Below are 22,967 nucleotides of genomic sequence, written 5' to 3'. Positions count from 1 at the left end.
ATGCTGGAAATATAATACTTCACACACACACATAACAGACAAGAAAATAGGGGATTACTTTTTTTTTCAGCTGGATGTATCATTTTTCATAATGCATGTAAATAGCTTTTGGTGCCACAATTAAGTATGCATTGTGAAAAGGCTCAAAGGTTAAAAATGTCAGACTTCAAATGCCCCTTTTTTTTTTTTTATAAAATAAACCTCAACAGAATAGCATAATAGCTCACACTTCTACAGTGATTTTTCTTGCTTATCTTTTATTTCATTTTTCCGTAGTTATCAAATAACTTAAACACTGCAGATGACAGTCAGGTGAAGGACTTATAAAGCTTTGAAAAATATTTGGTAAAGTTCCACACAAAAGAATAATGCAAGAGTATTGTGTATATATGGTAATATGTTCAGCTGGGATGAAAGAAGACAGATAGAGGCAGCAAATAATTATAAACCAAGTGATAAGACAAAAGTGGTGGACCACTACGAGGATGAATGGCCCGCAAGAGACCACTCATGCTCACGTACTTCAGCACAACATAGGCCAAAGAATCCTTCCTAGGAATTTCTGAATCTTGCCTAGTAATTGATAGCAAAGTCTATTGCTCCTGAACTTCAGGGAAGAAACCTTATTGGTTGTCAGTGATGAAATTTAAAATGGCCACTTGTGATCTGAAAGAGACCTAACACCAGGAATATTTTCACAGAGACCTATGGACCAGTATCATGAGGGAAGCAACACTCTACCCAAAAAGCCAGAAAAACTGGTGGAGGAGGAGGAAGAAGGGATCAGGCAGAGGCTTATAGTAGTTTTGGAACTAAATGCAGAAAAACATTAAAAATTTGTATGGGCTGCAGGAAATGTCACAGTGGTCCCACACGGCTGCCAAGGAGAGATTACAGAAAGGATCTGCGAGGAGGAATTGACCTGCCCTGCTCAGTTATTGGAAATGGCTAGCAAAGCAAATAAAACACTGGGAACTAAAGACCAGAGCAGAGACTGTGGCACTGTGCCCATCAAGAAGACTGCACAACCCTCAACAACCGTATCATTATCAGAATAGAAAAGAACTTGAAAGGGCAACAAAGGTGCTGGCCTAGATCTTCAAAGGCCTCCAAATCCTACCTATAGTAAAAGGGGAAGTGAAAATTGGATTTCTGTACGGTAGATGTGATTATTAACTAACCAGACAGCTGCAGTACATCCATTGCTAACCAACAGAAGAGATGCAAGAACAATGTTACTGTTCTAAGATCTTAAAGATTTTTATGTAAATAGTCCTGAGCTTGGGAATCTCTTTCCATTCAGAAAAAAAAGAAAGCAAACTCAATTGTGGGGTTTTGGTCAAACATTATGCTTCAGAACAGCACAATCATTGTGGCAGTATCAGCATCCCGCATTGTTTTGTCAGTCCCGTGTTATTTATTCTTTTCGAATCACAGAGAAATTGCCTGCTGGGAGCTCCATTGCTAGAAACAGAAGCCATGAAAGAATTGAAAATAATGCTAAAAATATTTGCTCAAAGATATGGGCAAGTCTCTCTTTTTACAATTTCAATACAGACTATTTTGCAACATTCCTCTCTTATATTTTATATGCTCACATGGCCCCCTCTATTTCTACATTACCACCTTTCCATGTCTGATAAAGAAAGTACTAACTTTTTGTTATTCTTATAATATGTATTTTTACACTACTTCCTAGTGCACTTGACTCTCAGATTCACTGAACATCTGTTTACATCTCATATAAAAATTTACAGGTATTATCTATAAATTCTGATATTAACAAATTAATCCTTAAGTACTATAGCAATTTTACTTAGTACTCCAGCAAAACATGATGCTATGAAGGGTAGCTATTCCCCTCTTGAAATACAAAGAGCTCTCTTCTAGAATATTTAACTGTATTTAAGATTGAGAGCAAACATGCTCCCTGCATTGCAAAACATTGACTTCAATGGCTACTTTTCTGTTTGATGCAATTGATGCTTCAAATAAATTGTTTCCCCACTCAACAGCAGTTCCAGTGTTAGAATAATCAGTTTAGGATAAAGATCATTTGAATGCTGGTCTAGAAGCCATTTCCCAGAGTAAGAAAGGTTTTGCAGTTGATGATGTATAAAGGATACTTACAAAGGCTAATACTGTAGAATACCAACCCAGGAAACAACAAGCTTACCTCTCTTATCTAGTTCTTATAATTGATCCCACTTAATCACATGTGGGATGAGCTTAATTGCTTAGCTGATTGTGTTTGTGAAAAGCTGATAGCATTTCACATCAACCTGCTATCTGACAAACTGGTTAAACAGCTTTGTGGCATAGCAAAAAAACAGAGCAGCCTATCTAAATCTGTCAAGGAGTTATGAAGCTGATGAGCTGCTCTTTTCCAAGTAACATAAGACCTGTGCTTCTAGAAGCAGCAATTTTTCCTTTGAGTCATGAGAGAAAACTACTGCTTACAGAAAGAGGTCTTACCTTTAGTATCTTCCTAGGGATGGAGATAGGCTGGTGTGTCTTTGAATCCTTGTTCAATTGATTGTTATGACACTTCTCTGTTAGGCTTCTGCCTCTCTAAAGCCACCATCCCACATTTCAGAGCAACTGAAACAAGTAAGGCAACCGTGACATCTTGGGCAGTTTGAATTCATCCTCCCCTTAGTCAGGTCACCTTTACATGGAAATGTGATGACAAGAGTAATGGCCTGGACAGATGTGATTGGAAATCAAGTGCTTAAGGGTTAAACAAACAACTCATGTTTAAAGAGAAGACTTATGAGTAAAATTTGGTGGAAGGCAAAAAAATTACCCTGGAGTTGGACAGCACTGACTTAAGTCAGGAGTCCAAAAGGGCCCTCAAGATCAATCAGCCAGTGCTGAGGTGGTGAAATATCTTGCATAACATAAGCTATTCTGTATATGAAAAGTATACAAGTCATGGCTTTTAGATATTTTTGGGTGTGAGCACCTGCCTCTGGATTCTGGGAAGGCTAACTTGCTTAGCAGGCAGATGAGTGATTCAGCTGCTTTTTCAATTCATTTGCCCAGACAGAGTAAATCCAGACACAGAGCCACTGCGCATGTACAATTTCTGTCCAGCACACAGCCCAGAGCTTTGAAACTTTGATAAAAATCCCATCACAAGGTCAAAAATAATCCTGCTCATTTGAGAGCATTGCTGAGTCAATGCAAAGTGCAGGGAAGGAGCGCTGGGGGGAACATCACTGTCAGCCAGCTTCCATTCTCCTTTACGCTGGGGTAATGACTCCATTTAGGTCAAATGAGCAGAAGTCAATCCCGAGTTTCTAAAGCAGGTAAAAGTGAAACCAAATCCACAGAGAAAGCATATTTCTTGAATAAGCTGCTTTTCTTTTCTTTTTCCTTTTTTTTTTTTAAACACTCCTCAAGAGTGGAGCTGCCCTTTGAAGTGAGATGTTACACAAGTTCCTTTCATCTTTTCAATTCATTTATTTTCACCTAATTAAAAAGTACAACAATACTGAGAGGTTCTTGGTATGCATTTAAAAGTAGTTCATTCAGATCCTATTTTTCACCTCTTAGAGATATTCTATATCACCTCCACATGAAACAACTGTCTTGGCAAATGTAATTTTTACATTTTTTAGATTTACTTGTTTATTCTAAATTAACATTTGCTGGAATTACAATAGCACCAAGGGTCAAGCTTATGGCTGTAGGAACAGACTGTTTTCAGTCATATTCATGTTCTTAGGTTAGTAATTGCCATCTCTGATATTAGCAGGGGAATGGATCTTAATTGGTCTCACTGCTTTCCAACATCAAAACCAACATTTGCAGAAGGAGCTATATTTGTTTTGCTTTTCTTTAACTTAAAATACATCATTAACAGTCTGTGAAACCTTTAGGGTCCTGTTCTGCTCTTTAGCATATCTATCAACTCCTCCTGAGACAAAGTTCTCAGGTATCTTCCAGGGTGTTTGTGGCTTTCCAGAGGACATGCTCCCCTAGGTCTGGCTGTATACCACAGATGATGATCTTAACTTTTAGCAATTTGCCAGCTGTCCGTATTAGTCACCTTCTTAACTGCGTGAAACCCTGGTCACATTAGCACCAACAGCTGAATTTTAAGGAGGCATCACACAAGAATGAGCATGTATCTGCAGGCTTTTTGATCGTCTACTAGTAAAACCTTTGTAACAGGACCCGATCCCCAGACCACTAACCTCAGGTACTCACTCCCTTTGGACTAAAAATCTTTGTTTCACACGATGAATGCCACTGAAGAAAGTAAAAAATTAGGAGATAGCCTGTTGCAATGGGCATGTATGCTATCATTACACTATGCTTTCATAATAATCTAACTTTTGCATAACTGCCTGCACAGGAGCAGTAAGCGAATAATTTAAATGCTAGGAGGGCAGTAATAAATTATAGACCTCTGAATAAAACACCTACTCTCACCACTTCAGCAACTCCTTTTACCTGTTAGTGACACATTACATTCATGAGCAATGAAAGTAGAATGCTTATCCAGTGTCTGAACAACTGCCACTTGTGGAGGAGAAAATTGAATGGATAAATCAATCCATTTTTATTTCTCAAATGTCCCTGTGCATCTCTCCCTTATGTGCAATTTGGTGAAATTCTAACTGGTACCTTTGTTCACCACCTATATCTAGAAAAATCTTCCCCTTTTGCACCAAAAGATTAGCAATCCTTGAGTCCATTGCTCATATCAGTCTGAATGACACATTCTGATTTTGCAGATTATCAGCTCCTCAGGGCTCTGCCTTCCACTAAAAATCACACTTCAGACAACTATGCATCACAATTTCTTTCAGTTGTATGCAATTTTAAAATAAAATTAATTTATCCTACTAATGCAATTTTTACATCTAACAGTTTACAATATATTTTAAAAAATATTTATACTAGAGCTTTCCCCATAAGCATTTAAATCATGCAACAATTAATAAATTCTATCTCAGGGCTAACATACTCCCCCCACTAATCCCTACATGCATCCTCCAAAGTCAAAGAATAATAAAACTACTTTTTTTCCCCCACCAGAATGGTAAAAACCTGCACCACATTGTCACTGGCCAAAGGTTCCCTTCCAAATTCAAAAAACAGGACAATGTGGTTTCATTGCACTGACGGGGCAGAGGGGGGGAAATAAAAAAATTTTTCTCTTTAGAATTCCATTGTGCAAAGGGATATTTCCTTGAGGTTTATTAAATTTAAGCCTTCAGGAACATGAGGTCTGCTCATTAACTGGCCTCAAAGAATAATATGTTCAACTATCAGCTAGTTAGCTTGAAATTTATACTCATTCATCTCAACTTGTAACTTATTAATGTCAACAAGAACTCCATTAAGGTGCAATTCAGCATGAGCAAGTGTATTGCCAATGATTTCTGTATCTGTCTGAGTATTTAACATTTGAAATGCATTATTCTCCTATGATTAAATATCAATAATCCAAATGTTCACACCTCTGCTTCCCATGGGAAGGTAATACCCAGATATAACCCCAAGTAATGGTTAAAGGGAGCAATTTGCAAAGTCTATTTGCATAAACTGTTCACTGATCAGTTATGAGTAATGAATCATTAATAAAAAATCAAAGCCCTTTCTTTGATTTTCTTCTTTGGAGGAAAGAAAGGATGAAAGACAGTCTAGAGATAAATTTTTCATAGGCAATAATCTGACCAGCTGTAATCATTTGTCCATGTTCAGTATAAACAGATTTGTTTATTTCCTCATGAAGATTGAGATACAATCTTTCATCCTTAAACAGGTGCATTTGGGGATAAAGAATAACTTTGTAATGGACTGCTAAAGACAAATCAATTTAAAATTTGGCAGACAAAAAAGGCTCCACTTGTACATGAATTATTCTTAAAAATCCACATGTAAAGATACTCTAACTATGTGTGTCAGTGAGGCAGACCCAGATCAATGACCTCGTATAAGGTTAGCAGTAACTTATCCTCAGATAATAGAGAAGAATCCCTATGATTGCTTTCCAATGGGTGGGCTCCATTCTACTGAAAGGGCTGTGCCTCAAAGGAGGGGTTACTGCAGTGCATAAGCCTTATTTCCACTGCAGATAAAAGTGCACCCAGCAACACTTCTGAGCAATTTACTTCCTCAGCTGGGGGGGTGGTGGTGGAAAGACTTCTCTGATCCCATCCAGAAAGCTTCTTTCTCTAGCAATAAAAACTCCTTCCAGACCTAATTTTCTGAGGCAATGTATACCCAAGATTAGTAGAATCCACTGGGAACTGTGAGTGAAAACAAGTTCTTCACTATTAAGCCCATCATGTTAAACCATTCCATGTTGAGCCACCATTTGGGGCAGATTTTCTCTTTCTTCATGACAACCTGAAAACTAATTTAAAGAATTTCAAATGTTGGTACTGTCAGTAAGACAGTGGCTCAAAAGGTGCTCATGATCATGAGGGATCTGGACAGGCTGGATCAATAGGCCGAGGCCAACTGTATGAGGTTCAACAAGGCTAAGTGCCAGGTCCTGCACTTGGGTTACAACAACCCCAAGCAATGCTACAGGCCTGGGGAAGAGTTGCTGGAAAGCTGTCTGGTGGAAAAGGATCTGAGGCTGTTGGTTGACAGCTGTCTGAATATGAGCCAGCAGTGTGCCCAGGTGGCTGAGAAGGCCAATAGCATCTTGGTTTATATCAGAAATAGTGTGGCCAGCAGGACTAGAGAAGTGATCGTCCCCCTGTACTCAGCACTGGTGAGGCCGCACCTCGATAACTGTGTTCAGTTTTGGGCCCCTCACTACAAGAAAGACATTGAGGTGCTGGAGCATGTACAAAGAAGGGCAAGGAAGATGGTGAGAGGTCTACAGAACAAGTTTTATGAGGAATGGCTGACAGAACTGGGGTTGTTTAGTCTGGAGAAAGGACCTCATCCCTCTCACCCTGAAAAAATATTGTAGGGAGGTGGGTATCCATTTCTTCTCCCAAGTAACAAGTGACAGGACAAGAAGAAAAGGCCTCAAGTTGCGCCAGGGGAGGTTTAGATTGGCTACTAGGAAAAATTTCTTCACTGAAAGGGTTGTCAAGCATTGGAACGGGCTGCCCAGGAAAGTGGTGGAGTCACCATCCCTGGTGGTATGTAAAAGACATGTAGATATGGTGCTTAGGGACATGGTTGTGGTGGACTTGGCAGTGATAGGTTAACAGTTGGACTCAATGATCTTAAAGGTCTTTTCCATGTCCCATTTCCAAATGATTCTACGATTCTATGATAGTGATACCACAGAAAAGAAAAAGGAGGTGGGAGACTAAGGATTCTCAACAGAAATTAGTATTTTTGCTGGAAGGCAGGAAAATAAAAAAATAAAAAGAAATAAAGACTTTTCATCTTCCTCCATCACTGTCTATTCTATTAGTTTCCCAACTAAAAAGAAATACAGATAAAGTTCCCATCTATACTTTTCTGATGCAGCTACAAAACAATCTAAGTTAAAACTCATAGGGACAGGAGTGTTTCTTGCAAATTTTGCCTTCAACATGGCTCAGGACTGAGCATAATCTCCCCAGATGCCAGGTCTTGCTAAATTACAGTGAAACTTCAGGTCCAGATCTTCTTCCACTGGAAACCAGGGAACTGTTGAAGGCATCACAGGCCAGCTGGTCTCTGAACCACACATCCTCATGGCAGCTGTCTTCATGGGAAACTACACACCACTGACTCAGATAAAGTACAAGCAAGAAATAGTTTTCTTTTTTATAAAGTGGAATGAGTATTAAGTGGATGTTAGAATCCTTCACGCATGTGCTGAATATTTAATGGCTGTCAGCAAGAATATGATCTTATCAGTGCTTGTTGTCTTTTAATTCTGATGCAAATGTGCACGTATGTGGAACTGCCTGTAGTTGGTGGCATATGCCAACTACAAGTAGTAAAAAGTAAGTACTAAGCAGATAAATTCAGTTTAATGTATGATATATGTACCAACAACACCTTGTGTATCCAGAAAGGCTGGCAGCTTCATAGGACTGGCATTATTAAATTAGTGCTATAAAACAACTTAGGTTCAGAATAAGGTCTGCTTAGCTAGTTTGCATCCTGAGACCTCTGTGGTAACAGTAAAGTTTTCAAAGCAGAACGAGAAGAGACAAATCCAAGGAAGATCTCAGCTAATAAGGCACTGCAAGGTATACATGCAACCTTTTTAGGCCTCAGGACGCAGCCAACTGAGACGTTCATGAGGAAAAAAATGTATTCTTTCTGCCCCACTCTCACAGGCAGATATGCCACACCAAACCAGGTGCATCCTGGCAATCATCTTTTTTACTGTAAAACCTACCAAGCTATCTTTCCACTTTGGGACCACAGGACTACTATAATATGCAGACCTCTTCTGTAGGAGTCTGGGCCGCGCTGGGAGAAAGTTAGTGCAGACAGAAGAATGCAAGGACGAAGACAAGGCCAGCAAAATAAGGCTGGCAAAAACACACAAGATAGCAGATAAGTGAGAAACACCTGTGGTCAGCAAAAGCACACCAGTCTGAGCAAAACAGGGTATGAGATAAGGGAGTTTTGGCAAGTTTTGGGCTTTACGTGCTAATTGCAATTAACCAATGCAAATGCTTGTAGAGGCGCGTGAACAGCGCGTGTAGATGACCTGTAGCCTATTAGAAGATAGATGAGTGTGTGTATGGAACTTAGTAGAATATAAATGTAACCAGAAAAGGAATAGAAAAAAAACCACAATAACTATAATAAAAAGATGGACGACCTGATCATCACATTGGTGTTGCGTCATTTCTGTTCCCGCACGGAGAAATAAGGACCCCGGCTAATGGCAACTCTGACACTCTTCCAATGTTTTTTTTTTATTTTTCAGCATTGTTTTGAGGCTTGCTATGACTTTGCACTACCCTGCGAGGTCAACTGGTAGCATCTCACTCATAAGATGAGGATAGGGAATTTGAAAAAGTAAGTGACTTTTCTTTCCAAGGACCTAATCTAACTGATTTGTCAAGCTTGGTCTGGATATTGGGAGTTACCAAATTTTCAGAAAATTGAACTTACAACAGTGATACTGAATTAGCAAGTACTCCTAATTTCTCACTGGTTTAAGTAGTCTGCAGCTTGTACTGAAGAAAGCCACAAACCCTTTCCATGCAATTGCCTCTTTTCAACAGGAGAATAGTGATGGAGACCCCAGGAATATACATGTCATAAACAAAGGTAACTGCTTTAGCATTCACAGGTGTCCTGGACCTGCATTGATAAGGTCAGTAAACTGGAGGAAGTTCTGAAGGTCTTCCAGTCATCTGAGTCCAGAAGAAAGGATCACCTCAACTAACAATTCCTTCAAGGACTCAGGAAAATTCCAGCATGCTACCTGACATTGCTGATGTTTGAAGCAGGGAGCACAGAGAGATGACTCCTATCCCTAGCTTTGACAGAAAAGAACTTGAGTCAGGTAGACGAGGAGACAGCATGGTAAAGAAACAGCAGAGGGTTATGTGCATCAATAGAGTAATAAAATATTTAATATTCATAGAAGCATTTGTTATGTAATATCATCCCAGCTATCATCCAAATAAGGATAATGAGTGGGTGAAAAAAGCAGAGATACTTATGAGCTAAGACAAAGTACGTGGGCTACAAAATGGAGGGATTAGAACCTCTGTAGGACACTTGACATTAGTATGTGGTACAAAAATAATCACAAGCAGAAAACATGTGCTAAAGAAAACACTTAAATAGGAGAGAGATGGTGGTGAGGAAAACAGAAACGTTTTGAATTGAAATCTCTGTGGTAGATGTTCAAAACAAGCAGGACTAGTTGCTGAGATTCGGCTATAGACTATGTAGCTATGCAGGAAAAAACGTTTTTGACTAACAACAGATACTTTTCTATCACTCTCACAAAAATAAATACTACCTTAACTTTCCTACAAGCAAAACCAAGATAACAGAAATGGTTGAGTTCAATTATTCCTTAACATCAGAGCCAAAAACAAACAAAACCTGTTAGAAATAAAATAATTATCTGAAAAATGGCTTTTACAAACAGTTATACAATACACAATGGAAGACTTTGATGGATAGGAAACCTGGTCAGAGGGATTACAAGTTTACGTGGCACAGACAGATAAGCAACGTCAAATGAGGTTTTGAATGTGATGGGCAAAATGAGACATTAATGAAATTACTTGGTCAGGAAAACTGAACTGAAGTCATCAGATACTTGCATATAGAGGACACCTAAAATTACCTGATGTTCAAAAATGCATGGAATTTGCATCCCAAAAGAATGAAAAAAGAAAGAAAATGAGCTTTAGAGAAATCCTCCAGCAATAACCTGCACTAAAAAAAAACAAACTCTGAAGAGAAATTTTAGCACTCCTTATAAAAGCTGACATAAAATCAGAAAAAGTGTTGCTCAGCGAAGGAAGCTACTGTTGGAACGACAGAAAGCACAGGGACAGAGTGAGAATTCCCAAGAGTCAAGCACTGACAAAGAAAATTAAACTGAACAGGAAATTATTCTTTATATAAAATAAAAGGAAAATATAAATAATGTATAATAACACACATAATATATAATGAAATAAGAACTATAAATAAAAAGAAAAAGGACAATGGTTGTTACTCAAGAAGTAAAGAGCTGGAAGATGAAAAAGGGTCTGAAAACTAAATAAGTACTTGGCTTCCGATTTTAACAAGCACCCTGATGAAAAACATAGGTCAGGACAGGCTGACTCATGGCTGAAAGTGTGTGGAAAGTGTGAAAATTGAGTTACTGCAACTGGTGTGGAAACTCACTTCAAAGGTTTTAATGTACTTGAACACAGGCAGACAGACAAACTATGTCCCAGAATAGTAAGAAATTGGCATGAAAAACTCCCAAGTCCAATAACACAGGCCAGTAAACAAATTTGTCAAATCAGGAATGGAAAATACAAACCAATATTTCTACTGAAGAAAGGGAAACAGAGTGATCCAGGCAACACCACATCTGTTAGCTTGACCTCAGTGTTATGTACATTCTGAAAACAAGTTCTGAGTGAAAGGACAATTAAATGAGTAAATAAAAGCATGTTCAAATGCACCATGGATTGTGCCAATGGAAAATCAAGACCAGAGAGGCTGCCATTTTAAGAGCACATTACTTTTTTAGGCAAAGGAAATGCAGAACTAATTTATTTGAATTTCAGTAAAACATTACCTCTAGTGCCATATGAGAAGCTATTACAGAATAAGGGATATTAGAAGAGTGCTACAGAAAGCTAAGAAATTGTGCTGAAAGGGTAACTATTAAGCTAGGAAAAGGTTACCTGTTTGGTTCCTCAAGCACTGGTTTTGGGACAAGTATCTCTTTTAGTAGTCTCAGTAATGATCCTGGCATAAAAGGTGGAATGGGAAGATAAAACAGGCTGCTGACCTGAAATCTGGAGATTGTCAATGCAGAAGATGGGGCTGTATATTGTGTGCAGTAAGAAACAGATAATGTTGAGAACCCTAAAAACAGAAACAAGATTAAATGTATAATATGCTATAATGCATAAACTCTATTATGCAGTTAGGGATTACTGACAGTAACTTCTGCCACAAACTGGAAGAGTGTCATGTGAAACATCAGATTTATTAGTTGATCAGATCAGTTATCAGCCATCAGCATGACAGACAAGAAAACATATTACAACTTACAGATAGAAAAATATTAATGCCATTAATAAAGGCCTGATAAGATTTTCTGTGGCATGCTGCATATGATGATCAGAGAAAAGGAAAGCCCATCTTATAAAAGTGTTGTGTTCACTTAGTATGGAAATTAAAGCTAAGTAGAATTGCTCTTGGTAGCTCTACAGATGGAAGAAGTGGGTAACAACCAGGGAAGAAAAAGAGCTACAGGACAAAATGCAAATAAATGACCAAACTGACCACAAGATAATACAGACTGCAGAAGTCCTGTGTACATGCAAGATATGAGATTACAGAAAAATTTTCCAACAGGTGTATAAGGAACAAACCAAAACCAACATACCCTCCGTCCCCTGCGACAAAGGCCTCCCCTTATTCTGCACACAGGCTCAGTATAAAGGAGGGATTATATAGTGTGGGTGTCTTTGACAGCAAACAAGTTGATTACATGACTCAGAAGGTTTTTGCCCCTCCTAAAAATCCAATAAATGGCAATGCCAAAATAGCAAGTCCTTTCACTTTACAAAACTGCATATGAAAATAACATAAATACAGAAGTTTGGAACTTTGGGAACCTCTGAAAACCCTGGAGTCATCCCCGTTGATGATTTTCCTCTGACCAAGTCAGGTCCATTTGACACCCAGTTAAGGTGGCACTGTCTTGTGCAACATCAGTTGTGTAAAGATACTACTGAGACAAAAGAAATGCACTTACTAACAGCTTTTTTGTGCTTATAAATTTGTATCATGTCCTACCAGCCTAACAGTATGGTGTATTGACTGGTTCCATATGCTTCCAGTAAGGAAGGTCTCTGGTGATGGTAGTGAGGAATAAAAAGAAAAATTTATTTTTACATTAATTCTCATGGAAGTAAAAGGTGATCTCGTCAGCTATATGATTTTATAATATGAAGTTAACACAGTAAAAAGAGAAATACCCACCTCCATGAATGTTTTTTTTCACGTAAAAGTACAGAAAATATCTGTCTCAATCATCCTAGACACAAAAGACTCATCAAAAAAGGAAAACTGTACAGTGACATTGCAATACAAAATACTAATTTTAAAAATTCAACATGCACCAATATAGTAAATAGTCTTGCTTATCAATAAAAGCACTTTCAAAATGAAGCTCTCAATGAGCGTATAATCCTCCTCGTTAGAAATATATTGAGTTTTTGTATATGTTATGGAGAGTGTACCAGTAAGTATTAACACAAAATGGTTGCATGCAAGTTTCACAGCATCGCATCCCCCTCCCCTGAAAAATAGGTATGTTTCTATAAAAAGCCCACTGGAGAATTGTTCCTCATAGTTCATTTAGCAACCAAAGACTAACCAGGGCTGAAATGAAGCTACTTGCTCTTCCACTACTTTGATGCTTCAGGTACAGTACACAGGTATTTCAGGGACATGCAGCCAGGTAACTGACGTTTTTAAAATAATAGGCAGTGAAGATGCAGTCTTCATACCAAGTCTGGTATGAGTAGAAATATCCAATAAAAGAACCAGCTGAGGTTGCTCCAAATAAGTCTCTTTAGACTTGCTAACCTCTGGAGACAACTAAATATGGCAGAAAGCAGGTAGCTCTGCATGCAGGGAATTCATAATAATATACAGAGGAAAGAATAATCACACTTGAAAGTACGCTTAGTACTATGAAAGTAATGAAATACTTTGCAAAAACAGAATCTTAGGAAGATAGCAAACAAAGTAAAAAGAAATTCACATTTATTGAGTTGACATAGGCTCTGACTTGGCCAAAAGGGTGCTGCAGTGTTGTATCACAGCGTGATGGTAAGCAGCCCACAGCACTCCTGCCCACAGCTTGACTGCCAGACTCTTGAATTTCCCAGTACAAAGGAAAATAGCTTGCATTAACAGAATGGGAGCTCCCTGACAGCAGAAAGTTCCCCAGTGGAAACCAAATATGAATTTGGAGAGAAATGGCACATGGAGTTACCATTCACAAATACCGTATACAGTTTTTAGGGAAATACAGGAAGCATAGTAGTATGAAGCCTAAAATACCACCCATCTAATATTTTGATGGTCAGAGGAAACCATAATTTTAAATTTAGTTCAATACTAGTCTTCTATGTCACAGAGCAGCAATCGGGGATTTCATACGGCAGTTTCATGTGGCACCTTAAAATGACACATTCAGTAGGTCACTGCAAAGTTTTCCCTTCAAAACAATTATTCACATAATGAATTCCAAATATATTTTGGATATTTTAATCTCTTAATATACATAGAAAACCCTATATAAAACCTAATAAGACTTGTCAGGCCATTCAGTATTTTGATATATTAGCTATGCTTTTGGAAGACTTCTTTCCTCCACCCTCCTTTCCCCACATATGTTAATGTTTGCTTTACTGGATATAATTACTGAAAAAAATCCAGTTGAGATTAGATTTCAGCTATAATTAATGATGAATGTGTCAAAGTATTATGATGTTGTTTATCACACTGCTTGCAATGTAATTTAGTGCAATAATACTAAGACTTGCTATGTGACAGTTATTTAGCATTTAAGTCTTCCTAAGATGCTCTGCAGAGTATCCTGAATATTAACTATGGGAAGATTATTTTATACAAAAGCAGCTTCAGGCAAAATGGAGCGACAAGTTGCTAGAGCCCAGCAAAAGCTCTTAAATCTTACATCATCTACAAGCTGAAATATAATAATTAAATAATCTAGATATGTTGCAAAGCTAATGAGAAATCCAAAGGATAAAATTAAAAATTGACATTAATAGGGCAGCTTAACGATATGAGGAAAAAGCCAGTCTTTGTTCTTTCTGATACAATTTCTGAAGAGGTATCTTCCTTTTCGATGTGTACATGCACACAAAAGATTGAAACCTAACATCCTGGGGGAAAAAACAAAGTAATAACTTTGGATGCCATAGACAGACAACTCAGGGTATTTTAAGGTAAGTCTTAACTGTCCTGGTTTGTTATAATTTTTTTCTTTTCTCTCTGTAGCCACTAAATTAATTTTGTTTTCACCTCAGACATAGTTCGAAAGAATTTTCTACTCTCAGGGGGTCCCTGCTGAGTATTCACTTGTATGCTTGTGGATCCTGTCACTGGCCTTAGGCCACCTTCTGCGATGAATGTGCAAGTTTGCCCTGAGGAGCTGTGTCCCAGCATAGCACAGAGCTGCTCTCACTGGCCTCAGATCTGAGAGGAAAGGAACAGTTTTACATGTGTTGCCCATGATGACTAAACGAAGATAACTGATTGCCACATGTCTTTACCAGGAAAGTATCAGGCATGGAGGGAAACAACAAAGAATATGTTCATTATTTTTGTAGTTAGTGTGGTTAAAATGACAAAGTTCTAATGCTCAGTCTAAGTCTAGATGCAAGGTCTAGTTTAAGAGAAACTGTACAAGTATATAGAAAATCAGTTCATTTTGGGATATTGTTTTCAAGTTGTGACATGCTGAAAGCTCATATTTAAAGTTCAAACTTCACAATGGAATTTGTTTATTTTGTTGTAATTTCTCACTGTGCCGTAGCATTCTGTGCACATATGACATGGCATGTGCAGTTTACTAACATGTTGTAATTCCATCCTCCTAAACACAAACATACTTCAGGGACATAATTCTAGCCTCTGATTAAAAAGCACAGTTCTCCACAAACTCTTCTGAAAACAAACCAAATACTAAAAGTGCTTACAGCTCAATTGAGACATAAAATACACCTAATCTTTCATTGAGTTCTGCCATTCTTGTAATGATGGTTTAGAATTGTTTCTATTCAGTATAAACCTATAAATAAATATTACTAACATCTTTTGTTATGTCTCAACTGCAAAAAAACCCTACCTGCAATTTCTTTTCAGTCCCAACCTACTAAAATATCTGATCACCTGTTGTTTCACAACAAGCATATTCTCTAGATTTTACGGTGTCTAGCACACTAGCCCTTTTGAGGGTATTTTGTGTCTAATATTGTATATTTTTTTGAGAAGGGGTATACCTGATAACACACTGTCAAGAACATTTTGCCTAATGCAGTTTTGCATTTACTGAAGTTTTTAAAGCTACATTTGTTATTGGAATTCAGTTCTTCAGATACAATGTTTAATAGAACTTGACTAATGTTTTTGTTCAATTAGCTATCATACCATCTATTAAAATTCTGGTGTTCTAACTCACTGGAGCCATTTCAAAGGCTCCTTTGAGAAAACCTGAATACATTAGTGAGTTAAGTGGAAGATTTTCAAGAGGTACAACATCTGATATTGGCACATCCATCATCACAAAAAGCTTGGGAAATTTTAAGCTATGCAAAAAGAATCAGCAATTTTTCCCACCTTCTGTCACAACAACCCCCAGCAGCGCTACAGGCTTGGGGAGGAGTGGCTGGAGAGCTGCCAGTCAGAGAGGGACCTGGGGGTGTTGATTGACAGCCGGCTGAACAGGAGCCAGCAGTGTGCCCAGGTGGCCAAGAAGGCCAATGGCATCCTGGCTTGCATCAGAAATAGCGTGGCCAGCAGGGACAGGGAAGTGATCTTACCCCTGTACTCGGCACTGGTGAGGCCGCACCTCGATTACTGTGTTCAGTTTTGGGCCCCTCACTACAAAAAGGACATTGAATTACTCGAGCGTGTCCAGAGAAGGGCAACGAAGCTGGTGAAGGGTCTGGAGCACATGTCGTACGAGGAGCGGCTGAGGGAACTGGGGTTGTTTAGTCTGGAGAAGAGGAGGCTGAGGGGAGACCTCATCGCCCTCTACAGCTGCCTGAAAGGAGGTTGCAGAGAGCTGGGGATGAGTCTCTTTAACTAAGTAAGAAGTGGTAGGACAAGAGGTAATGGCCTCAAGTTGCGCCAGGGAAGGTTTAGACTGGATATTAGGAAGTATTCCTTTACAGAACGGGTTGTTAGGTGTTGGAATGGGCTGCCCAGGGCAGTGGTGGAGTCCCCATCCCTGGAGGTGTTCAAGAGGCGGGTTGACATAGCGCTTAGGGATATGGTGTAGTTGGGAACTGTCAGTGTTAGGTTAATGGTTGGACTGGATGATCTTCAAGGTCTTTTCCAACCTTGATGATTCTGTGATTCATAAAAACAAATGCAAATGATGGAAGGGACTTAAGGTAATATTGATTATACATAGAGATGGATATTGATTAGCCAGAGAGATCCTGGTAAAATCTGACTCTCAAGAAGACTTAGCCCCAGGCCTGGAAAGTCTGGCTACTAATTTAAAGGTGAGCCCCAGAGCTTTTGAATTGTTCTAATGACACCCTTGTTAGCAGCAGCAAGCTGTATGGGCAAATTTATCAAGGACTGTAGTCAGAATTTGTAACTCATTCTCCCTCACCTCCTCCCTACACTAACAGGTAGATGTCACGAAGTAGATCTTGTGCAGATAGGCTGAGAAAGAGCACTGTGCTGCTTGCTGATGCTTATAGCACCTGTGTCTGCAGAGGGAGATGGAGCTTGAGGGGTTTTCTGGGGAGACTGGCAGGGATACACAATGCAGGCTCCTACCATGGGACGTCCTTACGGGGTACTGGTGCCTATACACAAGTTCTCTGTCCTTTAGATCTTGCGCTTTCCCTTGGGCTCAATAGGTGTCATCTGCTAGGTTGACTTTGCTTGCACTTTTTCCTCAAAAATATTGAAGCTACTATTTCTAATTTTTTTTTTTTTAAAAAAGGGTTTTAATTAATGTTAAGGGAGTAACCTTGACTTTCTTTCCTGCTTTTGGGCAGATATGTGGCATTTGGTTCAGTTTATGCCCAACCTAAATCCCTGCAAACCATCCATTGATGTGGAGAAAAATGACTTGAGTCGTTTCAGATTTCCTTCCTATATACCTGTGAGATATACATCCTCAGTACTTATCCTGATTTGAGTAAATTGGACACTTTCCAAACAATTGTTCACAAACACCTGCTCAGGAACACGTTCAACCATTCAACTCAGACAGCTACTTTGCACCAATCTGCACAGTAGGTCAGCTCAGTGCTGCTAACTACAGTGAACAGGTTATAAATTAATACCTTATGTTGTACCATGAACATTCCCATAAAGAGATGATAATGAAATACAAGCAGTGTACATTAACCTAAATGCAACTGTAAGTTTATTATCTTCATTTGCATGTTTTCCTCAGTCACTATTTAAAACCAAATCTTAGGGAAGCTCCCACTGACCTTTTTGCTGTGCCCACATACAGAAGAAAAATACTGCTCCTCTGCATTCTTAGAAAGAAAAGATCTGTGGTTCCCATTTTGAGATATTACGGGTTCTGTTTTCAGGTGCTGGGAAGAGCTACTGTTCTGCCAACTAATGTCAATGTTGGATTTCAGAGTTTAACATGGGCTGGGGAAATAAAATCTGCTGCCACTTTAAAAAACTGTGTTAAACAGCAAAGATACTTATCCTAAATTCAAACAAATAAAAATTTTATGGAACTTGAAAAAGAAAGATGATCCAGATCTCTTAAATCCTAAGAATTTCCTTTAATCATAGCCTATAACTCTGTGGAGTCAAAGTACACTGGCAGATTGCATACTGAATAATGAACTGCAAGTAATCAGTATTACGTACATCTAAGACACAAAGCTGCACAGAGACACTTCTAAAACCAGGATTTCATCTGGAATAGGACAAGAATTCCCTACAGTGAATAGAGAAAGAGAAAATATTTAGTCTCAGAGTCTCTGAAAAGCACAATTAACATGACTGTTTAACATGCGAGGATTGCTTTAAAGTATCAAGGGACTATTTGAAGGCAACATAAAGAAGACACCAAATAAAAACCATTAGAAACAACAATACCACCATACAGACTATGCTGTACATAGCCTCTCTTGTCAGCAAAACTGCATACCATTTGAGAGGCATGTGACCAGATAACATGATCTTGATAATATCAGTTGAGCATTTTGAGTCAGAAGAAGCAGCAATGAAGCACCACAGAGCATTTCTTATTTTGTAAGATGCAAAATAAACAGTCCTTTCTTTTCTAGATTGCTTGTTCTCTTTTTCTTTTTATAAAGGGCTGATGAATCCTTCCAAAGCAAGACAGTGTAGATGCAGTTCTTGGGAACAGCAGGTACATACATTCGTGCTCTAAGCAAAGCAAGCTATCACATCTTAGCTGTTATACTTCCTGAGGTGTTTTGATACACACTGATTAGCCCACAACTATTATTTATGCTAAATATGGACCAAGTCTTTGCACTGCTCCTTCTTGGAGAGCCTGGGTCCTCACTCAATGTTCTGGAAGACTTTGTGTTTCTCTGGAAAAGCATCTGCTGTGTTTAGTCAATGCAGCAGCCATACATCTGTCTTACTGTTTAAGTACAAATTAACTATGCTTGCCAGGTATAAGTAGTATTGTTAGGTGCAAACTGTCTCTCTAACCTAACTGAAAATAAACTCTACATAAGAAAAAAAAAATCTTCATTTAGGAGTCTGCCTTGAAGTTGAACCAGCTAAACTGCCTTATCTTCTGGTGAGAAAACATGCTGATAAAACTCTTAATTTAAGCAAAATATGTTGTAAAGGACAGAAAAATCCATGTTTACTTCGAACACAGTCAGCTAAAACCTCATTCTTCAACAATGAACACATTATGGCAAGAAGAGGTTAGAGATAAACTAAATTGAATATAGCATAATTATATATAATTGTAATTGTACTGGTAATTATTTTTCTTAATTTGAGTCTTTATCAAATGGCTGAGGAAATATTTATAATGTAATTGTTATGCACACTGGTACAATTGTAATTCACACTGCAAATACAGGGCATTCTCTAAAGCTTTTCTTAAGAGTCAAGTATAATCAGGGGATTGCAAAACAAAACCAGAAAAACAATGGAGTGAAAACAGAATTATAAGTCAACATTTCACTGGCATAATCTTACAAGGAAGATCATAAAAATGTAATTTATAAAAAAGTCTGCAAAACTGTCACTAGTATTTAGTCTGAATGTCAACATTTTCTACAAATGCAGGGTTTCTGCAAACAGGATTATTACTGATGCATCTCATATATGCCAAGAAGGTCTTATTCTCTTAGGATGCTGCTATAAGGCAATGCTAAAAAGGAAAAGACAAACTTTGAACTTTTCAGTCATAAAGAAATTCTCATTTTAAATGGTAATCAAATTGCCAGGATGAAAAGGATTCAAGGTTTTATCACTCTGTTGACTATATTTTCCCTGCAATAAGGGAAGTAATTGAAATAAAAATATTAAGACTGAATGTTAGAAATAGTACAAGGTAACACTGTCTTCTCAGATCTGCCCAGATACTGGAAGAAGACCCAGCAGGGACCTGAACTTCCAAACCTAATTGGGGCTGTCTAGATATGTACATTATTAAACAAATAGAGAAAACATGATAGACACCATGCCTCAGTGAATTTTAGTTGCCTGAGGTTGCAGAATCAAGTCAATCTCTGAGTGTAAGATGCTGTCTAAAAATCAATCACTAACTTAAACAATGTTCCCTTACACTAGGTATATTGAAATAAGAAAAAACCCATAGTTCTAAAATGATACTGTTAACTGTATATTTTCTTCCTTTCAGGATTAGGGTTTATTCAAAGATGTATTATAAAGGAGATTATCTTACTTTTACTGTGCAGTTTAGCTTAATGTCATGCAAAGACTGTCAAAAAAGTCTTTTTTTTCCTCCTTTTTTCTGCAAACTGAAAAAGATGCCAAAGATATTTCCCCCTATGGAAATCAGACAAATGGCACTGTCATTGCTTTCTTTTTTTCCTGCAGATCTGTAATGCATATAGTAATTATATCACCATGGGATGTCAAATCATTGTGATATATGAAGCCAGAAAGTCTCTGCTGCAATTGATAACTATATGTTCCGGTACAAATGAAGTTATACTGTGCATTGTTTTAAATTTAAGAACCAAATTTCATCTCTAAAATAAGGCTATTCCCCAGAAATTAAACTTTGTTAGAATTCTGGTTTTGGCTTAAGGAGAAACAGGCAAGAAGCAGAAGACAGTGTCTGGATGTCTATTTATTTTCTGTGGAGCACCAGGAAACGTAGCCTGATTTAACAGTGTCTAAATCTTGTAAGGCAAGTTTCGTAAAGAGAGGTAAACAGATTTCCCAGCTGCGGCAGTTGGTCTAATAAATTAGGTTACTGCACCTTATGAGCCTTGTCTCACTTGCATTTTGGACTATTGTGACTACAGTAACTCCCATGTCCCCGAAGTCTCAGGGGCAAGAATTTGGCTGGACACTTCTGGTTACAGCACCATGCACAGAAGCAGGCTTAAAACCTACTACTCCTCTGCTTGCGAATGCTGTGGTGCGGGTAACCAGAACTTGATAGAGGACTTGGCATGCAAAATGTTTTAAATAATATGATATAATGAAGCCAATTTTCTCTTAATAACATGCTTGTGTTTCCAAGAAAGTTGAGCACCTTCATCATTTTCTTGTTTGTATTCTTTAAACTGTGTTGCTTATTGTAATTTCACAACAGAGCACAGGTAAACATTATTAATGAAATTGGTGTAAAACTTTAACTCCAGCCAAGACAACATCTGAATGTGTTCAGCTTCTATACAAAATGTGAATAAAACTGCTATGCTTCTCTCATTAAAGGAGAACGGTCTCCTAAATTGTTAGTGTGCCAGTTTGTAGCAGACATCCTAAATATTTTCTGTAAATCCTTCTATTATGGAATAAAGAATATGAAAATTAATGTCCACAGTATGAACACACCTGCAGTTTCATTTATATGAAATATGTATAGGGATGTAGATATATTCATTCTGTGTTCCCTAAAAATTTCTCTAATACCCGCACGCTATTAACATTGTCACCAAATCTTTAATGTCATAGTATGCATACTTTAGTGGATGTGCTACCTTTTAAGATCAACTATATGAAATTTTCAGAAATTCAGATTATTTGATGAATCAAATTTACAGTATAACTATGGTTAAAGTATAGCAAATATGGGTTTTATTTCAGTTCTCCATGTGCAAGAAAATGTAAATTAACACAAACTTCTCCCATGCAGGGAGTACAGAATAATTTCTCATTTAATCTCCCTTCCTGTCTGAAGAACACAAATGCTTGGCAATCAGAACTGTGAGTCAAAGATAAAGGAATATTTCTTATCCTAGCCTGGTTTATTTAAATTATGAGCTAAAGGGGGAATGTGAATCTTGAAGAGATCATTTTGTAGTTAATGAAGCAGTTGTAACAGCCAACGAGATCTACCTTCAGCTATTTAAATGGCCGCAGGAATGTTAAAAATTTATATGATCATAAGAATTCTCAGCAGAACATCTTATTTAAGTAAACTTTTCTTCTCTCTGCTGCTTTCACAATTTAAAGATTAATAATCCATTAATGTAACATTTCTGAAACTTTTTTTCCCTCACAAACACAAAGAATTTAACAAGGAAAGGCAACTATTGTTGAATACTGTGTGGGGTTCATTCAGATACTTTTTAATCTATAGTGGCATATTGAAAAGGTGTGAAAATACTTGACAAGTCTGTCAAATTTGCTCTTGTGTGGATGTCCTGAAGGGGGTGGAGGAAGAGTAGTATTTGCTCACTATATTTTTGTCCACAAATTGCACTGTCAACACATTTTCAAGGTGCAAATTACACGTACAAAAAGGAAAACCCTATAAACACAAACAAGAAGGAGAGTATGCCACTACTGAGCTTTTTTCATGGAATTACTATTTAAACAATAGCTAAGCCATAGGAATGGACGCAGCATATTGCATGATGAATATTTTTTCGTCCAACTTAAATTGAGAACTCCTTCTTCCTCTGAGCCTACTGGAGATCGAAACCTGTAGCTATCCAGAGTAGCAGAGGTGTAGGACCCTGTGTCTTGTGACTGGTTAATTTTTCAATTCCACGTGCTCCCGTGTGTAAGACCTATCTTCATCCTTTCCCTTTGAATTCTGGCTGGCCAAACAGGGTCTCAGGCAGTGACCTGGCAAAGAGACTGATCAGTGTGCATGGTCAGAGGGTGAGTGATAGCTACGACACTGTATTCCTAACTATTTCTAATTTTGCTGGCCGATTTGCCCTGCCTTGCTATCAGCATGTCTGTGGACTTAACTGTACAGAAAGTAAAAACAGAAGCCATGTCTCCTCCTTACCTTTTGTCTGGGCTGTGCTAAGGTGCGTATTGATTACAGCTACAGATTAAAGTTTAGAAAACATTGGAAGAACTTCATGTTACAGAAAACATCAGTATATCAACTCAGTAAATTTGCAATGGCTTGACTGTTTTAGGGCTCCTCATGATTC

At 38.1% G+C, this 22,967-nt stretch overlaps 1 protein-coding gene across 3 annotated transcripts in view; it reads right to left on the bottom strand.

Annotated features, from left to right (window-relative positions):
- Nucleotides 1-22,967, bottom strand: part of MOCOS (molybdenum cofactor sulfurase) — a 231,927-nt gene that overhangs the window by 102,193 nt on the left and 106,767 nt on the right. The gene's annotated exons all lie outside the window — the stretch shown is intronic.

Source organism: Strix aluco, chromosome 1 (genome assembly GCF_031877795.1).
Source record: "Strix aluco isolate bStrAlu1 chromosome 1, bStrAlu1.hap1, whole genome shotgun sequence".
NCBI classification, from domain to species: domain Eukaryota; kingdom Metazoa; phylum Chordata; class Aves; order Strigiformes; family Strigidae; genus Strix; species Strix aluco.
The sequence above is the reverse complement of the archived record's forward strand: the minus strand, read 5'-3'. Positions and strand labels throughout refer to the sequence as shown.